We start from the raw sequence: 18,269 nt of genomic DNA on the forward strand, positions 1-18,269 counted from the left end.
AGACTGTGCTATACTGTCATAGACTCTACTGTGAGTGTGTTACATTGACATAGCAATAATCTTAACTGAGTGTTGCAATGGTTAATGAGTGCTGTTCATAAAGGGTTTAATACCTATTTCAGCTTATTTCTTTAGACTGATACTGAAAAAATTATCTGTTTCAGTTTGCAACCATATTAAATTTTTCAAGACTGTTCTGCTTCTTTCTGTGACATTTCCTACAGAGTACTATCAAAGGACATAATTTTTAAGCAGGAAAAAATATGCAGTTATTTATCAATTCATAGAAATATTGTTGCTAAGAGATTATTGTAAATTACATGCACCTCATGCACATCCCAGCAGGGAACTGTTGCAAGGTTCCAGGGCTGTTGCTGAAATACAGCACTCTAATTAAGAAAATGCTCAAGCTCTGAATATTCCAGAGGTGATTCTCTTTGTTTTCATCCATCTTCTTACATTACAAGAAAAATGGTGATTAAATGGGAAACGTTTAACTTTAGGGTTAAGAAGAAAATCCTACTCTACTTGTTCAGAATTCTGCTCAGAATTCTCAGCTCCAGATCACTCACTGAGCTAGTTCATAATTCTGACCACCAGATAATTTCTTCTGTTGTCAGTCAATATTTAATCTTGGAGACTGATTACAGAACACAGTAGTGAAAACTCTAATGTGAAGTGGCTAGACTTGTAAATACAGCCCTTTAAAACCTCCTTCCCATTTCTCCTTTAAAATTTGTCTAACAATACTCTTAACTTTTCTAACAACAAAAGTCATATTAAAACTCTGCTGGAGAACACAGGCACAGACCATAAACTTTCAAGCCACATTCTTTGGTATGTGTTTGCTTTACATACATAAAAGACTAATAAAACAATTAAACAGCAGACATAAAATATTTTTATTTAGGTCTTTAGCAGAAAAAATTATGTTAAATCTCGTTTTAATTATTTTAGGCATGGCTCTCCAAAGTGACTATCCTATCAGCTTCTGGGAGACTACTGTCCTTGGAAAAGACTTGCAAGAATAAACAAACAAAAGTCACTAAATAAATTCAAAAATCAAACAAAAAAAAAAAGGTCAAGCTTTTAAAGTGTCTACAACTATAGGTTTGACCAAAACGGTGGGATAATGTCTTGCAGCAGGCAAACACTCTTTTTTACTGATTGTTTTGAACAGGACAATCAGTGGAGAGGTGAGACAGACATCTCGGGAAAACAATTACATTACAAAACCATTACAACAGGATTCAACAACATCTAGTTGATCCAAGAAAGGTACAAACATGAGGAGAACAAGGTGTGCACAGCTGAGACACTGTTTTGAGCAAAACAACCACTGTAGACATGGTTATTCCATTTAAAGAGAAAGCTTCAGTATGCTCAGGAAGAGTGAAGTAACACTTCACTAGCCTTTAATCATTACATATGGATTACAACAGCATGTAGCATGGGGAAAAGAAATAAAAACTGACTTAGCTATACAGTTGAGTTAACTCAGATGTTGCTAGTCCAGTCTCTGGCAAAATGACTCCAGTAATCCTTTTCAGTGTGATTATTGCAGGGTGTCTGCTTTCCAAGTACGTTCATTGGTGCCGTGCTACAGACTCATGCATATCTGCAAACAATTTCAAATATACAGGACTTTTGTCAAGACCTCTGTTCACTGTTTTGACTTATCTGAAAGTATGTGTATGTTTTACAAAAAGTCATTTATTAACAACAGGGTGATTTTAAGGACAGGCTATAGTCTGAAATTGCCCTTGCACCTGCAGATTGAAGTCCGACTCTTAATCTTAATTGATAATATTTTGATAGGTGAAGAGCATATATCAGAGTGTGTGTGCATGTACACATGGGATTTTTAGGACATGAACACAAATCTTCCTGCATAGGAAGTTAAACTGTCTTATACTAGTCCAAATTCTGCCATTATTTTAAACTAAAGATCAGATTCCATTGTTTGCACAAAACAGTGCCATAGTAATGACGTAACCTGAATCTTAAAAAATCAGTTTTAAAACCCAAGACATAAACAGGAATATTATCTGAGTTAAAGGGTGTAATAGTGGGGGGTTTCCAGTTTTATGTACTCTTATCTGTGTAACAAATGTTACTTCTGCAGTTGAACAACTGCCAAAAATGGGTAAGAAATTTTCCTACTCCAGATAAGGCTTAAATACAAATTTTCTATTTTCTCCATCAAACTGAAGAACATTTTCTCTCTCACCGAACCCCAATCCAAAGCTATATATTGCAACTTAGTAATAGCTTTGACTAGAAGCAGAGAGTACAGGAGTGCTTTGTGCTCTACAGCCTTCAAAATCTATTATCAAAAGACAATATTTGGCTCACCAAGTGCAGTTTTTTGTTATATAATATTACATAAACTTCTTCTTAAAGTGACCAAGCTCATCTTAACAGTAGTTCTTTTTTTGCCACCCAGAAGACTGTCCCAGAGCATTATTCTTTTTTGAAAAAGTCTTTCTAATTCAAAGTCTAAACTGATTTATGACTTTTACCTTGGGCCATGACCATCCTTATCCCTTTTCCACCCACCAGTAATTAGCTCTTTGATACAAGAAACATTCCAGTCTCCCTTAGATCTTCTTTGGCTAGCCTACATTTAACATGATGGAGTTTTTCTTACAGTAGCTCTTTATTTCTTCACTTACCCAATGGGTTTGTTTGAGCCTTGCTGAAGGAATGACTGCAGCATGAAGTCATTCCATGAGAGACACTGAGAGCAGCAGAAATGCTATATTAATATTTTCAATCAGAGCTTATATTTCCAGGAAAACAAAGTCAATCAAGTGCAATCACATGAAAAAAAAAACCAAAAAAAAAACCACAAGAAACAAAAAATACCCCAACAAACCAATACAAACAAGTTCTAATTTTCTGGTACCCCTAAAAGTAGTTAAGCAGTTTCCATGCAGCAACTCAATTCCTACTATTGGGAAGAATCAGCAAAAAGGAGAGGGCAGTATTTCCATTAGATTTCATGTTCCTCCACTTAGTTTTCAAAGAAACCAAATTCTTTAAAATTTCCTATTTCAGGATGACATTACAGTGCCTTCTGAAGTTTTACAAACTTTTTATATTTACCTGCCCTATTAAAAAAAAGTATTAACACCTTTACAGCAAAACTTGTTAATGTAAAGGAACACTTCCTTTCAAAAGCATTGATGAAGAATACATCATCTCCCTTTCCAGTCCATTTCCCTTTGCCTTATTCTAGCTGTATAAAGGTTGAGGTGTTGGTCTAAGGTAGTTGGGTAACCAGACTGCTCCTACAGTCAGAGCAGAGATACACATCTCAGCAGGGCAGTTCAGTAGGTGTATAAAATATGTGCCCTAGGCTTTCTCTAGACTTAATGCAAAAAAGACAGACACATTCAAAGATCTACCACAGATGAGGTGAATCTCATTTTCTTTCTTCCACCACCGTCTACAAGGTATAGGAAACTGGACTGGATCACGATCTGAACAACAGTGTTCATTAGCAGTTGTTCCAAAATAGCAACCAGAGAAGCGTGAATGTAACTCCAGCACAATTCAGATCATCATTTGGCCCCCGGTGTTGAGTAACTCCCATACTTTCAAAATGAAACAGTTTGCAAACCACCGAAACTGCAAGCCAAAACTTGCCAGGTTGGCTTGTCATCAGAAGAGTTGTTGTGGGAAAGTGCTTAGGGAATATAAATCTGCCAATCTATCCTTTTGCTCATAGAAAATCACATCTCTGTCGGTGGCCCTAATATTAATTCTGGTACAGTCATGCAAATTAAGAGGATATTCCTGCATGAAGGACTGAATTAAACTAAAGGCCTTCAATTTTTCTCCAGTTATACAGTGATGGATGCCTGTTACCATTATAAATCTATAATTCTTGTAAAGTAATTTTCTTCATGGAGAAATCCTTTTATGGCAGCGTAGTAAACAGTACAGAAATGCTGCACACACAGCATAGTTTGCATATTTAGTTCATTATAATTGCCCCAAGGTCTTTTGAACAATTCTTCTCCTATATCTTGGCACTATTTAGACTGTGCTCCATTGCTTCAACATTTAAGTTTTGCAACACTCCACATCTATTTGTTGTGTACCCTAGAGTCAGCTTAAAATGTGCAAAGCTTTCATCAAAGTTGGCTTTGATTTCTGTTTTAAGTTCTATTTTAGATAAAAGCATTACTTCCTTTTTTAAAAATTATATATATTTGTGCCTTGAGGGATTTTTGTAAGCATTGGTGCTAATGAATAATCTGCGTAATTAGAAAATATGTCTTAATTTTTGGCAAATTACTAAATTCCCCCCTTCCTTCTCTGTTAAAATGAACTGTTTAGAAACGAAACATTAGAGTATTTACCAACACAATTAAACAGTGTGTTGTGATCTCAATTAGTATATTTTACAAACAGAAAATAGCTTTGACTCTTCTTTGATTGGCCAGCTAGAATTCATTAACATAATTGGCTTTCACTAATGGCAAAATTTACAAAACAGCAATAATCTACCGAATCTACCATAATACTATGGCAAAAATAGGACAAAACAATCTATTCAACTTGTAAGATAAAGATATTCAAAACACAATTCACTAGACAAACTTTCCAAATTCCCAACTATTTCTTTCAGGTCATCTTGCAGGCCATCCCAATGTCAAGTCTGAGAAAATTTCACTCCTTATAATTCACCAAATGCAAAGTGGTAGCAGTTTACACAATAAATCAACCCACTTTAAATATGTAGCACACAGGCATGGTATAGCAGAGATCTAAATGAGGAGGTAGTTTTATAAAACAACCTCTTTAAGTCTCTGTTTGAGCACTTTCCCTCCTCCAGATGACAATTATTTAAAAATATGATTTTCTATTCTAAAATCCTCTTAAATTTTGTGGAGTTGAAGGACCTCATTTGATGCAAGACCTTAATGAAACCAGAAGGGTTCTAATTCTGATTTGCGCCTTTAAAGATCATTTGAGTGACTAAAAAGGGGAGCAGAGACAAACGCAAACAATTTTTAAAAATCTACTATATAACTGCACAATATCAGATAAATCAGATTAAATGAAGACTAAAGGAAAGAAACATAACTTGTTTAAAAATTGAGCTAGATAGACCTAGAAAAATAATAAGCTGTGGTTTCTATTGATACTGACCCAGAAGGTCCCTTTTCCATATTGTGCTCTGAGAAGAAAAATATCATTAAAATGAGAAAAAGAAGAGATGATAAGGACAGAAACTTTCTACACCCAGTAGTTTGCTGAGAATGTGCTGAGGTGGAAAAATTCTTCAAGCATTAACACATACAGAAAGGGACCCCTTGTTTACAGTAAAAAAAAAAAAAACAACAGCAACAAAACCCCCATTCTGAAAAATACCAAAGGGAGAAGGACAAGGTAGGAGGGGGGACAGTTCACAAACCCTGTGAAACCAAAAGTACAGTTCACAAGGTTCACAAAACCTCAAAACAACACAAGGTTTGCCCATCCCTTACCATTAGTCATCTACAAGAAATGTTCCTGCCTGACCTCTGATGAATCCGCTCCCTTGCATAGTTGTTCCTTCTGCTTCTGGATATGGTGCTCTCTGTTAGGGTGCTACACACACCAAAGGAATCTTTGTTCTGAGAGTGAATCTACATCTAGCAAAAAAAGAACAGGTGACTTTACTGAGTAGACATGGAAAACTTTATGACTGAGGAGACAGGCGAGATTCTCTGTGTGTTATATTGGAACATAGCAAAATTCTGCAACAAATTAATTTTCAGCAGCACCACTGAAACGTGGAACTTTGCTCTACACAAAGGTGAGAAATATTTCAGCAGAAGGAAACATACTGACAGCTCTCCCAAGGAGACTGACAATTCACCTTATTTTTATTCATCCCACTCTCTTTCCTGCTATTTTGAGACTTGAGGAGATCTAGACATGCTGTAAGAGGTCCAAGCACAACAAATTTGTATGGGCTCATGATCCAGTTTCACACACAGAAGTAGTTAAGAGGGTTGATTTTCCTTTTCAGCCATAATTTTAATGAATTTACCTTTGTCTGCAGCTACTATTCTACACTAAAGACAAGAGAGTTGCATCACCCTGCAGGGAGTACTGGGATAGAAGGAACCAGATTGCTTCCTGGAGCTCTACATTTGCATTGGAAACATGAGGTGTGATTTGTGACACCCTTAGCATAGATCACCATTTCCCTCTAGCATGAGCAACCACTTCTGGTAGACTGTCTGTGGGGGAGATGAAGGTGTGCTTACATGGACTGACAGCATATTCCTTTGAAATACTTCCAGGAGATCAAACCCACACATTCTTAAACACAGCAGATACAATCCTGGATGCACAAAGTCCAACAACACAATTTGGAATGGAGTGAAAGGGACAATTTATTTCCAATTAAAAAAGGAATATCATAAGAATTTTCTCTCACCATCATTTGCTTCCAATGACAGATTTTTGCAGTCCAAATACAGCACTTACAATTTACCCTCCAAAGTCTTTCTCCTAAAGGTATTAGAAACCAATTTGACACCAGGTGAACATAGAAACTCTCTGAAGCAGCCTTGTATCCTTGCTCGGTAATAATGGGAGAGGGTGGAGTCACACAATGTTTGAACAACAAAGTAAACTATGATAAATAAATGCCTGAAAGAAAACACCCTGGCCCCACCTTTGTCTGATTCAAATGAAAAAATACCAGTTTCACCCAAACCACAAAGGCACACATGCACACACACACATACATACAAACACTGCAATTTTAAGTTCCATGATTTGATGACTGAAGCATTTTGAACAGGTGAATTAATCCATCATTGAAAACACTGCCCTGTTAATGAGAACTTACAGTATTCACAAAAAGCATTTCTTTAATGCTTTTATTTTCTAAAGATTTTAAAATTTCAAAAATAAATTCCAAATTCTGCCATCTATTTGTTCTTAAAATCCTATGTAAACATTTTGTATTGCTTTTACTATAGTTTTGTATTGCTTTTACTATAGTTTGCTACTGTTTCCCTTTGATATAGTGTCTTCCTCAGTTTGTGCCTTGCCTTACTAATAGATTCCTTGTTCCTTTGCTCTTTCTCTATCAATGAAGAGCATCTACCCTACCTCTTCATTGTATTCCCTGCTTTCATTGTCTTTCCTTTCTCTCTTGCATGTTTATGTAGAAAGGCCAAATACTTTTCTTCACCGTTTCACATATTTCTTCAACTTCTCCCTCTTCTTGACTGCACATGGCCAGAAAAGTGAGAAGTATCTCCCTACTGAACGACAAGCTGCCAAGTCACAGAGTAGCTGTGGTCCTCTTGGAGCCATATAGAAATAAATGATAAGAAAAACCATAACAGGTAAAACCAAAGATCGCCTTAGCCTCATATTCAATTCCCAATTCCCCAGTGATGATTAGCAGGTGCCTAGGGGAGAGCACACAAACAGGGCAAGCATAGAATATATAAGTTCTGTACATTCTCACAGCCTCCAGTAATCTGTGATTCAGAGATATGATCATGTCTTCTATCTCCAAAGAGGCTGAAGAAGCCTAGGGAGATGAAGAATGAAACATGACTCAGAGAACATGCTGTTAAGTGAAGCACAACTAACTTGAAAGAAGGAAAGAAAATGTATCTATAAATTAATTAAAATATTAAAAATTGCTCTAAATAAGTCTACTTCAGGTACAGGATGCAGTCTAGCCACAAAAGATATAGCAGTCTGAACTCTGTAATGTAGCTGTGCAGAGCTAAGGCTGACACATTCAGATACACACCCAAAAGGAGTCCCTAACTCACTTTGGTCAAAATAAGTAAGTCGCCTTAAAGGATTTAAATAGCAGGTCTTGCTAATACTTTTGTCTGAAGTATGTTAGGGATACTCACAGATCTACAGTCTAGTTGCATTCAGAAGAGAAGCAGTAAGTTCTTCAGCTGGCATAGGCAGGCACGACTGGTGCTATCAATCCACAGCACTAGAGAGCAGGAAGGAGAACAGATATACCCCGTGGCAGCCAATGGTACAATGGTTCCCAGTCTTCCATCATCACACTGTCACTGGAGATTGCTACACCTACAGTTTTCCAAAATGGCATGCTGTAGCAAAGGATAGTCAGTTTCCTGCTGGTAAAGAGAAAATTCATTTGCTTTATGAAAGGTGGGGGTCATTACCAGAACAGCTTCAAGGCTTTCCCATGACAGCACTCCTTTACCAATTCTTCTGCTCTAAATTGGGCAAAGTCTTTCCTAGCTTTTTTCAAGCAACATCTGCCTTCACATTGTTAAATAAATTATTTGAAATAACTTATCTGATTGTGTCAGAAGAAAGTAGAAAGAGCACATGGAAATTTCCAGCTGAAGCTCAGGATAAGATGAAGTATAACAGAAGGAAACAGTATGCACCTGGAAAGCCATAGTAGGCTATCTTGCTTCAGTTGCAATAGCTATTTGTAGATACATGCAATCATAATGTCACAGACAAAACAGTACAACTCAGAATGCCTTTACTTAAGGCATTGTCAGTTAGTACAAGTTTTGATCAATGATGCAGGTATTGGTGGAGGGAAAAAAAAACCAACAAACCCCCCCCCATAATTAAATGATACTTAGAGAAAGAGATTTCCCTCCCTGCCCAAGCTCATATTAAGTCAAACATTTCTGCTCTCAGGCTTCTAGTCATAAGTAGCACAATACTGATTGTGGTTTACCAGATATAGTTTGTCCCAGTTCCTCCAGTGAGGTGACAGGCTAAAGAGGAGATTAGATTTTATGTTCAATGATTCTTTCTGACATTTTCTGCTTATTGGATTCTATCTGCATAGCAGAGAACTTGGGATTCTGCAAATTACAAAATCTAGAAACTGAATGTTGCAGTGTTTTGGAATTTGGAATTTGACATTTGGACAAACAGATTTCCTCCTACTTACTTATGGGATCTGAACAGGGTGTTTATATTGCTCTCCCACAGAAGAAGAGAACTAAAGTGGTTCCACAGTGAAGGATGGGGTACACTACCTTTCTGATTCCACAGGAAATTCACCCATATTCCTTCAACTTCCTCCAGATTTGACAATTCAGAAGGAATACTTTGTGGTGCAATAAGTATTGCCTTGAGACAATCTCATGTGGGGCACCTTTTAGACAAGTATGAGCACCAGCATAAAGGTGAAAGCAAAGATTTATAGCCAACAATGGAGGGCTGAACCATGATACCTTTGGTTTAAATAATCTCTTGCTGCCACTAAACAACACTCAAAAATGTGGCTCTACTGCAGCCTAAGTGAATCTAATTGCTGGCTCTTGAAGTGCCATCTTTGTCTTGCTGCTCCTGATCATCTTTGATGACTGACTTACACAAAGTATGTTTAAGTGCACTGAGACTGGCTATTTCTTTACTAGTCTCATTCTATAATGACAAAGGGATAAATCAGCCATGGTTCTACTGCATGCTAATATCAATGAAAGAAAGCACTGGGAATGTTGTGGGTAGGAAAGCATGTAGGGAAGGAAAAAGAGCACATCTTTCCACAATAACACCCATTCACAGTCCAGTCAGGAGTACTAAGGCCCATTAGAAAAATAAATATTCTTACAGGAGAACTGATGGTCCATGTTCAAGGAGAGATCTACAGTTCCAGCAAAGGTGTTACTTGTGAAGATAGATGAAACACTAAGAGAAAGATAGATGAAAAGGATACTATTATCCTAGAACTTCACTTACTTTAAATAAACACATGTTTTATGTAACTGTATAGCAATGCTATCCAAACCTTACTTTTCTGAGTGCCTCAGCACCTACATTCAAGAGTCTCCTCTTGATTTTTCAGAGCGCAAGAGTTTCAAAGCAAATCCACACACAGACTAGATATCTTAGGATACCCTTGAAGAGCTTACCCCAGCCAACATCCAGAAGTTTGTGCACTACTGTGCCTTCACACCATATCAATGCTCTTTGGTCTTTATCCACTCTTTGTTTATTAAAAAACTCCACAGTATCTGAAAGACAGACAGCCCTCATTTTTATAATATAGTACCATTGGGTCAAGTCACACTTCCAGGCACCTGCAGCAGGACTATCCTGGAAGGCTTTAATGTACTATTTCTCTCTTGTTCTTCACTTTCATACAGAAGAAAAACAAGTAAGACAACCACTTTGCCAGAGGAAATTATTCTTACAACAAGGCCAAAAACCTTCAGCTGACAGCATTGACACCTTGCATACAAAATATTTTAGGAGAGCCTTTTATGTTCTTAACAATGCATAATCACATCTTTGGGAAGAATAGATGTCATCACAGAAATAAGGAGGAAGCAATAGAGAACAGTTCCACACTCAGATACCTTGAGACAGACAGGTTAGAGGAGAGGAACCCTATTTGCTGATGAAGCTGTGGATGCAGCTCTTCCCTATTGGTGTAAGAGCAGGCACACTAGGAACCTTTGGAATTAAAGGCAATTTAATAAGTTTACATTTGCAATTTACTGAAGTACTATGTATAGTCTGTAGTAGACACTTGGTCCATCACAATATAATTCTCATCTTGTTGACAGTATGAAGACATAATGAAGGCATCCATTGTGAATTTTGAATACCAGATTTTTGCTGTCTTACTTCTGTATGAAGGAAGCAGTGGGAAATATTTTACCTATTTCTGAACATTTAGGAGTACAGTTTAACACACAAGTGTATCAGGTATTTCTGTTCCTTCATACATTATGAAAGCTGATTTGCTCCTTGGTATGACATTCATTGGTATTAACATGATTATGGCATTAAGAAAAGACTCATTACAGTGACAACTAGTCTAAGAGGAAAGCTTTTCCATTCAATTCAATGCATTCTATGATTCCTTATCATGCTCTTAAAGCCCATCATGCCAGTTTCATGTTATACAGCAGATGCAATGTGCATTATGGCAATGTTATCTGCAATGTAACTCTGAAATCAGATCAAGCAATGAATTGCATTTGTTCTTTAATCTTTACACTGATTGTTATTTCCTGTCAAAAGGCAAAGTTCAGCAATATGGATAACCATGGACCTACACAAAAAAAACCAAAACAAAAACCAAACCAAAACAAAAATAATAAGCGAACAAAAAAAAAAAACCACAAAAAACACCAACCTTAAAACCAAAAGCAAGCAAAAAAATATAATTTGACACATACCACAAAAAAATGAAACTAAGTACAAGATATGTGACTGTACTCATTTAAATCTATTTTTCCGATATATGACCCTCAAGACTGATAAATTGGTATTCTTTTAGCTTTTTGACCTGAGATGAAAAAAGGGGTAAAAAACATGCCCCTTTGTTCCAGGAAACTTAAGTATGAAATAGGAATGATAAAAAAAACAACAGGATGGCAAAACCACAACTGTATAGATGTGTCTGCAATTGTCTTATTTAAATCTCTCTGATAGCAGTGAAAATCCTTTTTAATTCAGTGGAGAAAAAACATTATTTGAGAAATTAGAACTGAGCCTGAAATCCTTGTGAGGTGGGAACAAACACAAAAGTGGCAATCATAATACACCAATAAATGTCAGCAGATATAACAGCCTCTTTTAGGAATTAGAAGTGGTCAGGCAGAACTGGTACCAATAAACTTTGCTGCTCTTTACTTGCACAGAATTGAAATAAACAATAACTATATTATATTTTTTTATAACACAAGACTTATTATTCTTGGGGAAGTTCTCAGCTAAAAGGATTCAGCCTTAAGATGCTTTATGTTAATAATTAGACCAGCAAGTGCATCAGCCAGCTTTGTCCCAAGAGTGGCAGTGCCCTTCTTAGGGGCAAGGCACAAAACTGCAGGAAGTAATAAATATTAGATCTTGATCTGGTGCCTCAAGTTTGTAAGTATTCTCAGACATATAGTTTTTACACATATAAATATGATCTTCAACACTCATATAATGAATTTAAATCTTCTATTTCACGGCAAAGTTCATCTTCTAGGAAATGGTATGAAAAGTAATTGTGTAGCAAGCAACACAGCATTGATTCATTCTCTTCTTTTTGACTTCAGGACAGATTTGTAATTATGGAGGTTTAGATTTAAACTTCAGAGACACTACCTTCAAGCCATGTATTTCACACATTTTCAAAATGTAGGAAATTATTATTAAGTTTATCACATTTTTCTTTTTTTAAGTATCAGTGATACAGAAAACCCAGTTTCCCTGCAGAGAGATGGCAAAGAACAGTAATTAAATATGGAATCAAAAAATGTAAAACATTATGTTAAGAAAACCAGGTAACAGGGGAAATTAAAACTATAGGCAGAAAAATTCTGCATTCAAGAAGAATAAGTACAAGAATTGATTTTTAATAAAATTTGGGAGTAAAAGAAATCCTGGTTCCTGTGAATGCTTTTACAGAGTAGCATGAATATAAATTACATCAGAAAAGGAAGACAAAAAATTGTTAATAATGTGGGAAAAGGCAGACGAGTTCAGTATGTTTCTGTTTTGTATCTGGAACACAGCTAAGTGTGCTTTTGTAGCATCAAAAAACAGTGAGATATATATATATATATATATATATATATATATATATATATATATTTCCTTTTACAATATTAGCTAAGGATGATGTTGAAGAGAATCAAGTAAAAATTAGCACAAAAAAGATTAACAGGCCTGAGTTACTTTCCCCCAAAAATCGTAAGTCATCAGGATCCTTGAGAATTTAATCACATTTTGAAGACTCCAGATTGCCTTTTGTTTTGCCTTTCAGAAATTTTTTTGCCAATGTTTCAAATTAGAATCGTTATGGTGAAAGGGAAACTAATGGTACAGCTGCAACAGGACATAAATTAAATGGGGAATTGTTAAAGTCTATTATTTAATCTTATTTAATCACCAAATACCACTTCTGCTCCTAGTATGATAGAATCATTTAGGTTGGAAAAGACCCTTAAGATCACTGAGTCCAGTAATAAACTGTCAAGTGCTGCCAAGTCCACCATTAAACCATGTTCCTAAGTGCCATATCTACATACCTTTTAAAAACCTCCAGTACTGGTGATTCACCACTTCTCTGGGCAGCTTCTTTCAGTTCATATTTATATGATCTAAAACTACGTGAGGGCAGTATATAAATGTGTGAATTCCTGTTGGTTGCCTCTCTGGAAACATGACTGATATTTCACTGAAGTGTTACAGCAAGATGACTGCATTATTCCTGAAAAATTGACTCAAAGTTTATTGCTAGCCCACCTAACTAAATGCATCAGGACTTCTGAGTGAAGCAAGAATAAGAAGCAAATGACAGAGGCTCTCCATGTGAGGAGGTAACCCAAACTCTACATAGTAACAGAAGCCACAGTTCTTAACAGAAAGTGCTAGATACCTTTGTCTCTGACCCTAATTTGAACTGTCTGCAATGGCTTTCTCACGTATTTTAAATACAAATCCTGGACTACTTAATGTTGTCTGACTTACTATCACAACCAAAGTCTTCAGAAGCAGAATATCGTTAGTTGCTCCTGCTATTTGTGGAAGAGAGAGTGGTGTGTTATCAGTTTCCTTCTTGAGTGTCATCCAGAAAAAAAGGCCTACTCACCATACCCTAGCTTAAGAAGTGCTGGATATACCTCTCACTTTCTACTTTTCTACTCACTTTCTTGTAGCCAAGCCATTCAATCTTATACAGTTTCCAGCTCCATCAACCTAGTAATTATCCATAGCTTCTACTTCAGTACCAACTAAATGACATTCTTAGTGGCATATTCAACACTGCTATCAGCTCCCTCAATGCCCTTTTTCCTGTATCTTTCTTAAATGCAAATATTTTTGTTCCTTTTCACCTCATATGACATAAAGGTTTCACATCTTAGTATAAGTGCCCTTTTAAATAACAAATACAGAGATAACCTGTACCAGGATTTAGAGTCCAGTATTCCTCCATCACTCAAGACTACCCTAATCAGGAAGGACACAGTCACAATGCTTCAACTGTGATTTCATTTAAAATTTAAATACTCAAGGCTCAAGAATAATTAACACTGCCTACCCTCACTTTACTGTTGAACATTCCCAAAATAAATAAAAGTTATTAGTGGACTCCACAATGGTATCCATGGAATCTTGTGCTCAAAACTACACACCCTTCGTTTAAGAGACTGCTACACTCAGAGTACCATTAGCCTGGTGGAAGACTTTCCTCAGAAGCTACAGCTGTGCCATGTCTTAGTTCCAAGAGTCTAGAAAATAGATCTTTCCTTCTTTTATAAGGCCTTAAGCACTGGGGTATTTTAGTACTTTCATCACAAAACAAAGTTTCATTCACAAGCAGATGCTTGTTGTTGCCCTCTGCCAAACTCTTTTTAAGACATGCGCTTCTTCTTGATGAATGTCTGCAGAAGGACTGAGAGTTGGTCAAAAATGACTGTCAAAAAAAATTCAAGTAATACATGATCTTCTTCAACCAGGGTGGACTTACTGTCTCATCTTTGGCTGCCAAATTGTGTTATCCTTTCTTGTTTTTTCTGAGGACACATTTTAAATCGACCTAAGAGACTTACCAGCTTGAAATATAAGTGAAGTCATCCTTTCAGAAAGTGAAATAGAATGGTAGCATATTTGTTGCTAGATTTTCACATTTAGAAAACCATTTAAAAAAATATAAGACACATAAACTATTAACATAGACTATTATATTCTTTATAAAGTCCATGGAAACATGACAGAAAATTAAATATTATTATCATAAAATTAGTACACTACTACAGATAAGACACACACAGTAAGGCGTCCTTTGATCATACAGTCATATGGTTTATGGTACATATTTTAGTTATCTATGAATAAAACACTGAGCAAGGACAGTTACTACATTTTTGATTATAATACAATTACTGGAGTGCATTCAGCTGAGCCTCGATCAAAGATCATTTATGGATGCTCATTCCTTCCCTTCTTTTGTTATTATTATTTTAATAGTACATTAACAAATCAGGTACTAACTTTTTTGTATATGCTAAATGGAATCATTCTTCTCATAGACTTAATCTAACTTCAAAAAATAAAAAAGGCAGCCTATTCTGGCAAGAGTAATTATACTTACAGGAAAACTTACTCAATACATAACCTTCTCCTCCACATGAAATTCTGTTTTCAATTATACTAGCACAGTATTGAGGATCCTCAGCTTGCTAAAGATGCTGTTCTGTGTCTAGTACTAACAAAAGTAGAAGTGACTGGGGGCAGTTCTGCAGAGGACTACACATGGGATGCACGCGCAGGAGGGGAGTTTTTGCTGGTTAATAATTACATCCTTTTAGATTAGCAAAGACCAGGAACACCAGTAGGTTGTCAATCACAGAGCAGGGGCACACCCATACAAAGTAATCTGGTGGCTCCCTCCTGTATATGGTTCAAAGGACAGATCTTATTTCTGTAATTACAGTAACTCCATAATATTTTTCTTGTTACAGAGTGGTTGAGAAGCTGAGCAGTGAAAGTGGAAGTGGAAGCACACAGGTAGTGATGCTAAGGCAGTAGGAAAGATCTGAATATCTCCTACTGCTGAATTTTGGCTCATCAACCATTAATTAGGAACTTATGTAGTCATAAAACTGGTTGACAACTTAAACTGTTATGCCAAAGTGCATTGACCTATTGCATTTGAAATGCAAACTTATTCTATTATGTTCATATTACAGCTACCATATTATTATAGCAGTTCTTCATTGAACTTGCCCACCAAGTGTCCTTTCAGTCTCCTTTAAATTAACCTTCTTGTTTTTAACATTAGCAATGTATCTATATATTGAGTAGAAATTAGTAACATAGGTCCACATAAACATAATATTTGGTTTACAATGTTGGTACTGCGTTTGAGTTTAAATATAGTGGTGAGATTCAAGAAAGATCCAGTGGAGAGGTGACAGCTCAGTATATTGTCTCTTTTTGCAAGACTTCAGCAATTTTATTACTTATTATCATTTTAATTATTGAAAACCAATTAAACTTTTCTATCCATTCTCAAATATAGAAGGACATATTTATATTGACACTGTCTGTTATACTGAATTTATTATTAACAAATTGCTGAATTACTTTACTGGGAGTACAGCCATTTGGATCAACTCACAGATACAACGGAATGATCTAAATCTTACAACTATGGTGGTCACAACTCAGATAAGGCTTTCTTATCTTCAAACTTCAAAGGGAAGGTAGAACACAATCCAGTTTCATCTGTACTCTAATATTTCTATAAAACTCAAACACAGTCATAAAAACAATGGGTTTTTTTTTCCTTCATCCCATACAGCAATGATGCAACAATGATGCAATAAATGTTCCTCTAAATTTTTACACAAAATCTTGAGATCAAATGTTTCAGTGTTTCTTTAATTTTAATGGAAGGATTGTGTATTCTCCTACTTTTGCAATTTGGTAATTTTACAAAATAACAAAGAAGTAAACCTTGGGGTTTTTTGCTATTACATCGTTTTTTCCCTTGATTTTATTTGGGGCATGTGGGCAAACATAAAATTCATTGAACAGTTTGTGATGTCTTACTATTTCCATTAATACATAGATTATAGGTTGAAGACCACTCATTTTGACTACCCCATTAAACAATCATTGAACACAGATCAATGTTTCACATCATTGCAGCAGCTCAAATATAACACTACTAGCACAAACAGAATTACAGGAGCAAATACAGGACTTTCTTAAGAATTGCCTTGGTACACAAACTACTCTACCACTTTGGCTTACTCTATATAAAGACTCCAGAGCAGGCAGAGGTGGATCAAATTCCTTACTCCTTGCCTACATTCTTTATTCATTAATTTGCTGATGACAATATCAACTCATTCTACAAGACGTAAAGTTGTTTCCCACATTGAAATTTGATACTTAATAGCCCTTCTACTATTTTTATCCTCCAATTATAACTTTGAATATACTTGTTATCACTAAAAATACAATGCTCTTTTTAATCTTGTTGCATTCTTGGCCTTTGTGACTTGGCAGTGAGTTCCATGGTCTAATTACAAGTTTTATATATAGAGGTAATTACAGGTTGGGTTTGGGTACTTTTTCAGTTTTGAAAGTTACCTTTTAATTCTCCTTGGTGTTTCTCAGCTCATGTTAAATGAGAGAGAAGACATTCATCTGATCTTTGGTACCTAGACCATTATTTTACTGTATCCCCTTTCTTGATCTTCCCTCTAAAGTGAAAAAAAGACCTAATCTTTCAAAAGAGCTTTTTTTTTTTTCATATCCTCATTTTCATTACCTTTCCTGGATCCCACTTTAGTTCTTCAATACACTTTTTGAAATAGGGAAAACAGCTGCTGAAATTGTGCAATCTCTCTGCTGAATACAAAGTGCCACCTGCAAAACAGTGAAAGATGAGGTCGTGAGAACTCAGTTCTGTACAGAGCCATGCTTTTTCAATCATAAATATTAATACTCCAGAGACTTTCCAGTCTGACTTCACCTGACACAATGTCATGGTATCTAATGCAAGATGTGTACCAAATCTGTAAGTTCTTTATACTCACAAACATATCTTCTATTATTTTAAACCCAGCTTCAATACCAGGTCTTCAGCTATGGGAGAACTATATCCACTGTAAGGCTCTTTTACCCACCTGTCCTTTACATCTAGAGTTTGCTGTTTTTTCAGTTCTCAGCCTGGGAAAATCTTCCTGTGTGAGATTTGAAGAACTAACAGATACCAGGTTGGGAAAAAATAAATAAAGTGCAGATACTTCTAGACTGTTAAGGAAAGAGGTCAAGTAAACAAAGTAGATTGAGCTAGTAGAGCTTCATGTTTTAAGATATCAGCCCTAACCATTGTATTCTCTTCGGAAGCCCTTTCAGTTTTCAGCCTTCTTTTAACAGTTCCTCAGTACTGGTCTCACTAATGTTTACTGTACAAGTCAACTTTGACTGAATACACTCAGGATATTGATTGATAAAGGGAAAAGAATGTGCCATATTCAAAAATGTATGGTGTGTTGTTGTATTGTGCTATTATATGTTTTAGCTGCATTAAGTTGTACTTTGGTTTATCCCAGTTCCCCCCTGTTAGAATGGTTCTGCCCCTGCTGCCTCCTCCCATCCTTTTAATGTCGATCTCCCTACCCCTCCCCCTGTTCCCCAAAAGTGGCCGAACCCTTAACCCCTCCCCAGTGTCCTGTCCTTCACTCGACAGCCCATTCCGTCCCTCTAGAAACTTCTACCAAGGGCGTCGAGTGATAGGTTCAGGCACCGGGGCCCCTCCCTCG

General features: G+C 36.3%; 1 long non-coding RNA gene across 1 annotated transcript; it reads right to left on the bottom strand.

Annotated features, from left to right (window-relative positions):
* Window positions 1–915: 915 nt before the first annotated feature.
* On the bottom strand, window positions 916–17,595 carry LOC132327754 (uncharacterized). Its single transcript, XR_009486595.1, has 6 exons — window positions 17,273–17,595; window positions 9,900–10,001; window positions 9,599–9,675; window positions 7,893–8,129; window positions 5,502–5,648; window positions 916–1,618 (listed from the first exon to the last, which is right to left on the bottom strand). It is a non-coding gene; the product is annotated as an uncharacterized LOC132327754 (long non-coding RNA).
* Between the last annotated feature and the right edge of the window lie 674 nt (window positions 17,596–18,269).

This window comes from Haemorhous mexicanus, chromosome 5 (assembly GCF_027477595.1).
Source record: "Haemorhous mexicanus isolate bHaeMex1 chromosome 5, bHaeMex1.pri, whole genome shotgun sequence".
Lineage (NCBI taxonomy): Eukaryota > Metazoa > Chordata > Aves > Passeriformes > Fringillidae > Haemorhous > Haemorhous mexicanus.